We start from the raw sequence: 12078 nt of genomic DNA on the forward strand, positions 1-12078 counted from the left end.
ACTTTACTCAGACATACTTTATTGTTGTGTCATCTAAATTAAGGGTGGGGGGGAGAGCAACGTCTTTACTGGAAAACCTTCACTCCCAGCCTAAAAGTACCTGATTGATTGCCTGTCCCAACCTCTGGGCTGCTTTGTTGCCTGTGTCACAGCGAATCCCTCTTGCCATCCATCTCGTCCTGTGAGAAAGGCACAGAGTGCCAGAGCACTGTTTTCGGTGTGCTCCTAAATAGAGTTGTTGATGAGGTTCCAGGTTGCGTTGAAAGTCAGAGGGGCGGGGGGTTGGGAGGCTGGAGTGATTTAAGGTATGGGGGGTTCAATGGCTGTGTGCCTGAATTGAGGATAGAGGCATTTGTCGCTGCCATAGGACCAACTTCAAGGACAGTGAAGTTTGTTAGCGGGGGAGCCGGGCTCTGCTGGAAATGCAGGTGGCATGGGAGGATGCTGGGTGACAGCAGGCTCAGGTAGACAGCACTGCTGACTCAACATGGTGGAAAGCTTCCACTGTAGGCACCTCTCAAACTGTAGCGCTCGAGAGATTTCGAGTTAACAGCTCTTTGCTCTCATCTTTCATGATGTTAACGTTTGTTTCAGTTATTATCGTTCAAAATTATGGTCTGCTTGACTCGAGATTAGCTCAAATCAAATCAAAGAGATGAGACTGGTTCACTTACACCATCCTTATATCCTGTATACAGTAGATATGTGCATTTCCATAACTAAAGCTGATCTTGATGCATAGCCAATGATACGATGCATTAAAGATCCATTTGAAGCAGCTACTGATGCGATACAAATCATACATTTACTTAAGTGCCTTCTGACTTCTAAGAAAGAAAACAAAAAAATTAAATAAAACCTTCTTTCTTTCTTTCTTTCTTTCTTTCTTTCTTTCTTTCTTTCTTTCTTTCTTTCTTTCTTTCTTTCTTTCTTTCTTTCTTTCTTTCTTTCTTTCTTTCTTTTACATTCTGTCTCCAGGATGCAGCTCTACCTCTGCCATGTTAATCTGTATCCTAAGTGACTCTCAGGACACTCCTCAGTCTCTGTAGTGCAGCAGTGGGGCTGAGAGAAGGTGCTTGAGAAACAGTAAGATCTCAATAAACAACTCTCTGAGCTCGATTTCGGTCACAGCGCACAACCATACAGGATCAACTGTCTTTTCTTCTCACATGGCTTAAATTCATCCTTTTCTGTCCACACAGGCCATTCAGGTACTTGTTCAAGCCCTTGTCACCTCATGAACTGGATTCCTGGCAGGTCTGTTTCTCAGGTCTGTTTCTGCAAGACATTTGACCACTCCAACTGATCCAGAATGCAGTGGTGTAAAGTATTTGAGTAAATGTACTACATTCCTGTACTTATGCAGTTTTTTTGGCCACTTTCTAGTTTTAATGAGTATCAAATATATAAGCAGCTTTTACTCAATTATATTTATGATTTAATAGATGTACTTTTTTCTTCACTATATTTAAATTGACGATGCGCGTTATGAGTTACATTTTGCCCTCTGCTGAAGAAGCCTAAAAACTCTCCTACCTGCAGCTGCTGCCTGTGAGTGACATTTTAACAATACTGGCCTCATTTTCAGTCCAAAAAGAGCTTGAAAAAAATTCCACAAACTTTGAGAACCAGCTTTTGTTGAATAGAATAGGCTTTATTTGTCACATATACATTACAGCAGAGTGAAATTTGTCCTTCGCATATCCCAGCTTGCTCAGAAGCTGGGGTCAGCCATGATACAGTGCCCCTGGAGCACAGCGGGTTAAGGGCCTTGCTCAAGGGCCCAAGGCTGGCAGCTTGGCAATATCAGGGCTTGAACCCCTGACCTTCCGATAGTCACCCCTAGCGCCTTAACCACTGAGCTACCACTCCCCATCATATGATAATTATTATCATAAATATAATATTGGCCTTCCCGTGGGCTCACCACCTGCAGGAGGGACCGTAAGGGACGGTGCTGTGAGGATTGGGCAGCAGTCGAATGCGGGGGTCTGCTTAGACTGCTGCCCCCGCGACCCAAATTACGGATAAGCGGGAGAAAATGAATGAATGAATAATATTGGCCCTCTCTGAGCCTGAGCGGTGCATCAAATCACAGTCAAATTGGAATATTTGGTTTTACTTTATCTAACATTATTTATTTACATTGTATTCGTCCATTGAACACTAATTGTTCTTCCACCCAGAGACATGATACTGTAATTTGATTTGTTAATTGCTTTACTACTTTGTCTTTTTTTTTGGCTGACTTGTTTGCTCTTTGTTTCATTCTAACTATGAATAAAGAGGTGTTGAAGAGTGTTAAAGAGGCTGTTGTGTTGATGGTTAATGCACTATTGAGGTGTACGATTTGATTTGTAATTTAGGAAATAAAACCTCACAAGTTTTTTTTTTTTCAATAACTCGTGTCTTGGTGTTAACACTAGCGCATCGTTGAGCCTACATTCAATATGAGTCGAATTCTGTTAAAGTACTGTTTAATTTAGATTGATGGAATTGGTGAAAAAATCGAATTGGTGATTTTTAACTTGTAATTGCGCAGTAAGGAATCTATACTTTTACTCAAGTATGATTTCCAGGTACTTTTAACACCTCTGCAGAGATGGTGAGATAAACTTCCACTTGCTATCCGAACAGCTGAGTCTTAAGCAGTCTTCAAATTATGTCTAAAGTCCTACAGAGCTTTTTGAATTAGCACTTCTTTGAAATAAAGGGCAAAAATATATACATTTTAAAATTCTTTCTCTAAACAGTGAATTAGACTGATGGTATTCTTAAGCTGTGTCCTAATAAAACAGTCATAACATGTATTTATTGATGAAGGCTTCAAAGCATTTTGCAAGTCGCTCTGCATGAGGGTGTTTGTCAAATGTCAAATTTACCATTAAGGTAAATGAAGCTTGTGTATAGGTCTGCTAATGTCCTAGTTAGTTATGTGTTTATTTATATTGTCTCTTGTAGCACTTTGGTTCTTGAGGAACGCTGTTTCATTTGTGAATGGCTGAAACGACATTAAAAGCCACTCGATTTGATTTGACTTGACTTGACTTGACTTGACTTGACTTGACTTGACTTGACAGTATCATGTAATGTTGTACAAGCAACAAATTAAAGTCTGCTTTAGCCAATCACAGTTCTGCTTTGGAGAAACAGAGCTGTGTTAGTGGTCAAGCAATCCAGAGGTGGTCTGGAGAGAGAATGTCCACACCACCCGTTTTACATACTGTCCAAAGGTTCAGTTTCACTCTCACAAAGCACTTATTCTCGTAGAACCATTTGCAGCTGTAGTGTGCGAGATATCTTTTTTTTAGAATGAAAAATAAAACTTTATTGAGACGGGTTGGAAAATACTTAAAAAAGACATAATGTTCCTTAGATGCTATGAAGCACTGTGGAAAGCCTGTAATAAGAAGAAATCCTGCATTTCTGCTTAGAAAGAAATTCGAGTTCACACAAAGCTGACAGAAGCCAAGAAAACTAGCTAGATAGAAAACAGGTTGAGAATGCACATTCTGCAAACAAATCTACACCAAAATGACAAAAATGTTGTTGTGTTGAAGTAATCAGGCTTGTTCAGTGGTGAACAGTAAGAAAGTTCACTATATGGACAAACGTTTGTGGACACCTGACTATAAGATTTGTAAGTGCTGTTCCATTTGTTGTTATAATAACCTTCACTCTTCTGGGAAGATGTAGTAATAGTAGTAGTTAAAAATACTACAAATAAATGAATCTGTAAAAAAAAAAAAAAAAAAAAAAAAAAAAAGGAAGTGCAAATCGCAGTAGGAATATTTAAATGTGCAAACAGGAAGTGCACAAAAAAACATTAAAAAGAATCCAGCAGATTGTCTGAGTTTTAAATCCTTAGAGTTTGAACCCTTATATCTGTTGAAATTAACTACAATCGGGTATCTAAAGTTAAATCCAGGTGGGATTAGAATAATATGAACATACTGTACACTTGTTTTCTGCAAAAGGTTTCACACACACACACACAAAAAAAACAAAAGCATCTATTCATTCTTTTATCTTCAAGTGTAAGTCTTCTGCTGTTCTGTTTGCTACGATTATAAAGAGTGGCTAGCTACCAAATAGAGAAAAGTTGAATATACAGCTAGTCCCTGAAGATGCGTTCCGATGACCTCACATCGCAATATGTAAATATCGTAAGTCGAGACATGGTCTAGCCTAAACAGGAGTGTTAAAGAATGGTGATCAGTATGGGGTAGTAAACCTTTCTTTCGGCTTCTCCTATTCGGGGTCTGATTTGGCACATGTTTTTATGTTGGATGCCCTTCCTAACGCGACCCTCCCCATTTATCCGGGCTTGGGACCGGCACTAAGAGTGGCTGGGGATGGTTCCCTGACCGGGGATCGAACCCGGGCCGCAGCAGTGAGAGCGCCGCATCCTAACCACTAGACCACCTAATTACAAGACAAGAGATAAAACCGGGCCTTGAAACACCAAAAACCCAGAAAAAATATGAGCTTCAAGAGACAACTAAACTCTGTTGACCTCTGGTAAGAGTAAGGCATCTCCCACAGCAGGACATGCGCACATGCTGGCAGCGTCCCAACGTATCGTTACGCATATATATATAGTGCTACATTTGCCTGCCATGCAAAAGTCCGAAAAAACCCAAATTGAACCATCGTAACTCTGGGACCATCTGTAGTTGGTTTTTTTTACTTTTTTTTCTCTCTCACACCAATAAAACAGAAAGGGAATCTAACAGATTGTCTGAGTTTTAAATCCTTGGGTTTTGTCTAAAAGCTGTAACGTCAAGGGGGCAGTATGTGGTTCATTAGCAACAACCTGCTGCGCCACTGTGCTGTCCTTGATTAACTTTAAAAGTGTTTTTTTCCCCAATGACCGTATCCGTTATTAAATCAAATCTGCTGAGAATAAAATTTACACTTGATGAAGAGCCAAAACTACAAATATGTTTAAACTCTGGCAAGGACAGTAAACACGTTTTTTTTTTCATGTTGACAAATTAGATACCAAGCGCTTGATAAACCGATATGCGGTTTGATCTACAACAATATGAGGAGGTTTTTTGTTTCCAGATAGGGAACATTAAAGGCCGGATAATTCTGGCATTATTCTAGCATTTGGATTCACAGATCTAATTTACGGTTTCAGAACGACGAGTCATAAACAAACCGTTATTTTTTCTTTTAAGCACCCGGAGCTCATTTGATGGTCTCGAGCGTTTTATTGGAAAATTCCCATCGCGTTTCGGCGTATTTCATTCCATTCCAAAATCACATTGCTTTTGATCAGAAGCGTTGGAAGCACTGGATGTGGCAGAACTGCCAGAGAAGTGAGACTGCTTCTGCTTAAGCACGGCGCTCCAACTCGACAGAGTATTTCTGCTGCAAAGCCCATTTTATATATACAGAGAGTTACTGAAGTTACTGAGGACAGGAAAGGCCTTTTTTTCTTCCCCACTTTGTCAAATTTACTGCGTGGACGATCGGTTGAACGGGAATGCCGGGAATGAGCATTAAATCATTCCTACACCTTGACAGTTTTTGACTTCTAGCATTTTTGGAATAAAAGTCGGAGGAGAGCCCCATGGGGCTTTTACTGTGTCGCACAGCTTGGCACGTTTCACGCTTGTTGTTTAGACTGCGATTCGTGTGCTCATTTTGTTTTTAATCAGACTCTTGAGGAAAGCCCTGTTCCCTTTTTTTTACGACTTATTCCGAGTTATTAAAATCAAGACGAAAAAGCATCAAAGGAGGTTTTAAAGGTGACACCTTGTCTCGGAGACATGCTCTAATGAGCTATTCTGATGTTGTCATGCACATCACCGCACAGACTGTCCACATTCTTCTAGTTAATGTCACACCATTCAAAAAAAAAAAAAAAAAAAAAAACATCCTCTCAAATTGTGCCTTTCCTTTTTTCTTTTACATCTGCTTTCTTCAGCATTTGCTAATAGGGTTGACTCATTGCTGCAGAACATGCAGAAGACCTTGTGGTCCTCCCGGACCATGGAGGAGCTCTGCAGTTCTAAGCATATGGCTGCCCAGTGGGACTTACACTGTGCTACAGCAGGGAGCTTTGTCTGATTTTCATTTATGAACAACAGCAGAGGATGATAACCTTCATCTGACCCTGGCCAGGATCACATCCAAACTCACCTAGCAAAAATAATAATGAGAAGAATAAAAAGACAGTAGTGTGGCATTGTTGTTCCAAAAATGCACACTATCAACTGACCATTTCAAACAGATAAACATTCATATGTACATGTGCATTGCAGATGAATCGTAGATGCATAATATCCTACTGGATGAAAAGAAGATATTTTATGTCTCTGCATGTTCGTAGGAGTGCACAGTTTGCCCCAGGGTGTTTGGATGAAAAAGCCCAGTGAACTCTCATATCACTAGTTTTTTTTTGTTTAGTTTTTTACTTGTGTCTGGTGCCGTTTCTGGTCCCATTACCAGCAACAAAAGAGGAGGTGCTTTTTGTGCATTTCTGGGAAAAAAGCACAACTGACCGAATTACCTTGTCAAGTGCCAGTTTTTCTATTCTCATAAAAAGTCACACCAAAAAAACACACAAAGGAAACACATTTCATTAAGGAAAAAGGTTGTGAAAACTCCTGAACCATTATACACTATATTGCCAAATGTATACGGACACCTGGACATAAGTACGGTATGTGCTCCCAATTCGCTTTTTCCAACTTGTAGCACTGATGTGTGCGTCTTTATAACTGAGGTTGATTCGCATCTTGATGCATAGCCAATGATATGAAACATTAAAGATGCATATAAAGCAGAAGTTCGTTTCCTGTTCTGTGTGCAGGAAGATGCAGCTCTACCTCTGCCATGTTTATCTGTATTCTATGTGACTTTAAGGACATGCCTTGGTCTCCGTGGTTTTGTGATATGTCATATTCACGTAGCAGCAGTGGTGCTGAGAGAACGCGCTCGTTTAGCGAAGAGAAATAATCTACATCTCAAATATTGGTTACAAATGATTGATTACTTTATAAATAATAGAAGTATTGCACATCTACTAATACTTATATAAATAAAAACTTTTTTAATGTATATATATATATATATATATATATATATATATATATATATATATATATATATATATATATATATATATATATATATATATATATAAACTTGTATATTGTATATTGCACTTTTTTCAATCGATGCATGACATAGTTAACTTTTTCAGTATGACAATGCACCAAGTGAATCGCTGAATCTTACCATCCCTAGTAGCTATTCTATGATCTTGGTTATCAGTTAGTATCTGTGCCTCGGAAGGAAGAATAGGGCGCACGGCCCACATGGAAAACTATAACTAAGTTCTCCAAAACAAATAAAGAAACAAACAAAAAAACGAAGCAGTAAAGGGGAAAAAATGTTCCACTGCAGGGTTACTGCGCTTCCTTGATTGGGTGAAAAGCTTGATGAGCCCGGGGAGCCGATGCTCCTATACCACTCCACAGGAGGGATTTATAGTGGTTTGGCCAGCTTACAAACAGTCATGCTCCAATAGATGGAAACCCTGTGGCATCCCCAGGGCTAGTGGAAAGATTATATCAAGCTGGCTGGGGATCAAGACGTCTGGACTGATCTTCGCTGCCTGTTGTGTCGGCACTGGGTGGTAGCAAAGGCATAGGCCTTTGGAATCTGTAGGTTGTAAATTCAAATCGTTACTACACCAAGCTGCCACTCCTGGGCCCCTGAGCAATGTAAAAAAAAAAAAAGAAAACATAGCGGCAATATTAGGCAACATGCAACCTTCTTTATTTAATTACATTTCTACAAGACTATCGATAGAAAAGCACCAGTGTTGGACTTGGAGGATACCAACCGCTAGCATTTATATTTACATTCATGACGTTTGGTAGACGCTCTTATCCAGAGAAACTTAGATTCATTTCCTGCATAGACTGTGCCGGTTAAGGGCTCTTGCACAGGGGCCCAGGAGTCGCAGATTTGTGTGGCTGGGATTTGAACCCACGACTTTTAGATCCAAAGTGCCTTAACCGCTAAGCAACTACCTTTCCAGGAAGTTTTTGCAGAAGCCAAAGATATTGATTAACAAAATGCTGCAAATATTAATACCTATAGAACAGTTACAACTATATGAGTTATTATAGATAAGAATCTAATAAATAATAACATCCAAAGGAATTAGACCTCTGTGTATATACAGTCAAGTACAACGTGTAAGAATTTAACAGATAACCCAAGTAAGGTGTTTGGCCACCACGGACCTTCAGGAAATTTCCTAAAAAGAGAAACACCATTCTTCAAAAGGAAATTAATGATGAGATGAAGAGAGTGTCAAATGCATCAGACAAAATCTCAAAGTACGAAAGGATGTCTAATTCAAACCGGGACTTTTAATTTTACAGGTATGAAAATGGATGCTAGCATGGCGCTGATACAGTACACACAGCATTAAGTGTGTTCTATTACCGAATTGTTGAAGTACATGTCGAGGGCCAGTCCAGAGATCGTTATTAAAGATGGCAGACAACAGTGTTTGTTAAACCGTGTGCAGTGTTGAAGTTTCTTGTGAACGAAGGCGTAAAACCCTTGAATATCTACAGAATACTTCATGCCCAGTACAGTGATGAGAAGATCAGCCGCAGTAAGACATTTAAACGGTGTAAACATTTGTTTACAGTCCTGTTGGTTCCCTGATGATGACGTGAAGCAGGCTGTAGGGAGTTTCCTGTGGTTCTGAAAGATCTTTCTATGCCAAATCTTTCGAGGCATTAGTAAAATGCTGGGATCAGTGTATAAATGTAGCAGGGGAGTGTGTTGAAAAATCAATGCAGTTTTTCACGCCTTGGAAACTCAAAAGTCCCGGTTTGACTCGAACGTCCCTCGTCGTTTAAAGTCTGCTGTGTATATGTAGTATATGACTGACAATATTTTCATTCTCATCAAGCCGTTCAGTGAGCAGATGTGCCCAATGAACTGGAGTGCATATGATAGTAGAGTACAGTAATATGTAGTGTATATTTGTGTTAAAAATGAAAGGCAAAGAAAAATGGGGCTGGGGGGTAAATGGGAAACACACACATACATGCTGATGGGACGTTCCGACTCGGTCATGCTCTGTTCAAAAACCAGCTGTGACTAAAGCCAAGTTCTATATTTTTCAACTAGTGCAGCCAAAACGGTTAAACACCCCTCCCCCATAACCCTTCTCATGTCAACAATTCCATTTATTATTTCACATCAGTGATCTATTAAGATAACCAAGTGTTCAGTATGTCACCATGTCAGCATGTGTCCTGTTCTGGGAAGACTGAGGACTTTGTAGTTGATAACATATGACTTATATTACACACATATGGTGTGCTGGACTGAAGACAGAGGAAATGTTTCTGAAACATTACTTATACAGGATTAATACATGTCGCATGATCGAAATCAGGCCATGTGGTTAATAAAACCGGATGCACAGCGTTCATAGATTTATACAGTTGTGGACGAAGTACACAAACCATGTGCTAGAGATACACGAGGTAAAATATGACTCCAAAAATAGTAAAAGTGTTCTCTTTAAACTTCAATTAAGTAAAAGTACAAGTATTTGCCTTCAAAAGTACTTAAGTATCCAAAGTACTATGATCTATTATGATTATAATGCTCCTGTTATCCTCACTCTTTGCTTAATCAACTCAGTTTATGTGAAAAGACTCGAATGTGACTCTGAGCAGACTCTTCTATTAATAGAATGCTATTAATGAGTCAAACACTGATTGATATCTATTCCAATTATCATGAACCCAAAACCTTCATTTAAAAGAAATTGTGCAAATAAGGTCACGGGTGTTGTGGCAAGTTACTTTGTTCCATCATTTATTTCTGTTGAACTGATGCTAAACTGTATGTTGGTGCTAAGTAAGCGGCAATTAAATCGAGTTTAAAACAGAGTCCGCGCTCGACCCTGATTGGTGGATCGTTATGTGCTTGACGAGTTTTTATCTACTGATTTCACAAAGTGTAGCTGAGTAGAAAGTTATTAAAAGATATTTGATTTTGTTAAAGTAAAAGTGTTATAATTCACTATAGTACAGATATGTGAAAAAGCTACTTAAGTAAAGTGGGGAATTACATTTACTTTGTTACTGTGCAACACAGGAAATATTCCAGGGATGCCCAAGTGTTTCTAGCTCATAGTTCCATGGTCCAGGGATTGATCTGGCACAGGTTTCCTTTCAATGAACTCTTAGGCGTCTCAGCTGTGAATAAATGTGTGTTTGAAGTTAATTGGTTTACCATCTGGATTCACTGTGACGAAGAGGAATAGTTGCTCCAGTTGGCCAAAATAAGGTGGAATATTTGTTTTTCAAGTGTTCACAGATTTAAATCCTGCCACCCTACCCCTGGGTGGAGTTCTCTTCAATTGGAGACCAGCATAAAGATCCATGAAGCTACTGAGCAACTCATGAACTTAGGATGGATTTGGACTGTAATTAATATCATCTGCTACAAAAAGCTCAGGACTACAGTTTGCATGACTGTTGCATTTAAACACCCAGCACTAAACATTACACATCAGCAAAGATGGAATTGTATTGAATGGACAATCGGTGATGAGAATGGGTTGCCTTTTGAGTCTGGTTCCTCTCAAGGTTTCTTTCACATTCCATCTCATTTTCCTTGCCACAGTCACCACTGGCTCAGTCATTATGAATAAACTTACAGTAATAAAGAACAAACTTTTAGGCAATACACCCTTTTATATAACTTTATCACTTCTTATCGGTATAAAGCTGCTTCGAAAGAATTTTCATTGTTAAAAGCACTCTAAAAATAAATTGAATTAAAATTAAATTCATTTAATCACAAATACCATCCGAGGACTTAGTCGATTTAAAGCATTACTCTTCAACTGCTCTCATAATTCCATACCGTCACTGCTAGTTAAATTGTGGTAAATGCATGGTTTCATCTGGATAATTGAATAATAAACCAAGAGTTTTTATGGTTACAGGTTTTTCTGTGTCCATTAATGCAGTTATTACCCAATTATTTGGCAGCTCATCATCATGCAGATGCAGGTCAAGTACTGAATAATCACATCAAACATCCAAATAAGGAGAGTTTTCGATCTCAGTGGCAGGCTTGTTGGTGCCAGATGGGTCTGGTTCGAGTATTTCACTGGTTTATTGTTGGTCTCTTGTGATTTTAACACTTTAACACAGTCGATACAGTTGACACAAAATGGTGCAAAATGCACAAAAATTGTAGTATCGCTGGCGGAAGTGCTTTGTTTGTTTCTAAAGCGCATGGGATTTTCATGTAGTCTCTCGAGTTTAGATGGTACAGAAAAGGGTAAAGAAAACAAAAAACTCCCAAAGATCCTGAACCTGGATTTTTTTTCCCCGTCAACCAGAAACTGGATGTTTTTCCGTCCATAGGTTCCGCTGGATGGAAAAACCAATGTAGATCTTTGAAACCTAGGTGAACCTGAAGAGCATCCTAGAATGCACAAAAAAAAATAAGGTGCATGAGCTACAGGGAATCTGATACTTTGGGTATTGACTTGCACAAATTGAAATGGTGAAGAAAAAAAAGTATTTGAATCAGTTTCAAAAAGAAGGGCTGTTAAGCATATTTACACTATATGGACAAACGTTTTGGGACAACTGACACCTTTTGATGCTGTAGCATGAAATTTTCCCTTCACTTGAACTGGGAGATTGAAACCTGTTCCAGCATGACAATATCCCCGTGCACAAAGCCGGCTCCATGAAGATATGCTTTACATCGGCTGGAGTGGAAGATCTTGAGTTGCCTGCTATAGAGCTCTAATCCTAGTGAACACCTTTGGAATGAATGTGAATGCTGAATGCACCCCAGACCTCCTCAGTTCCTTACTTACATCAAGACCAGATTTTTTTTTTTAACATCCTTGTATTTGAATGAGCACAAATCACACTCCATAATCTAGTGGAACATCTTCCCAGAAGAGTGGAGGGTATTAAAACAGCAAACGTGGAACGGAATGTTGTGAATCTTATAGTGAGGTGTCAACAAACTTTTGTCCATATAGTGGAT

Source organism: Silurus aristotelis, assembly GCF_946808225.1.
Source record: "Silurus aristotelis genome assembly, chromosome: 16".
NCBI lineage: Eukaryota > Metazoa > Chordata > Actinopteri > Siluriformes > Siluridae > Silurus > Silurus aristotelis.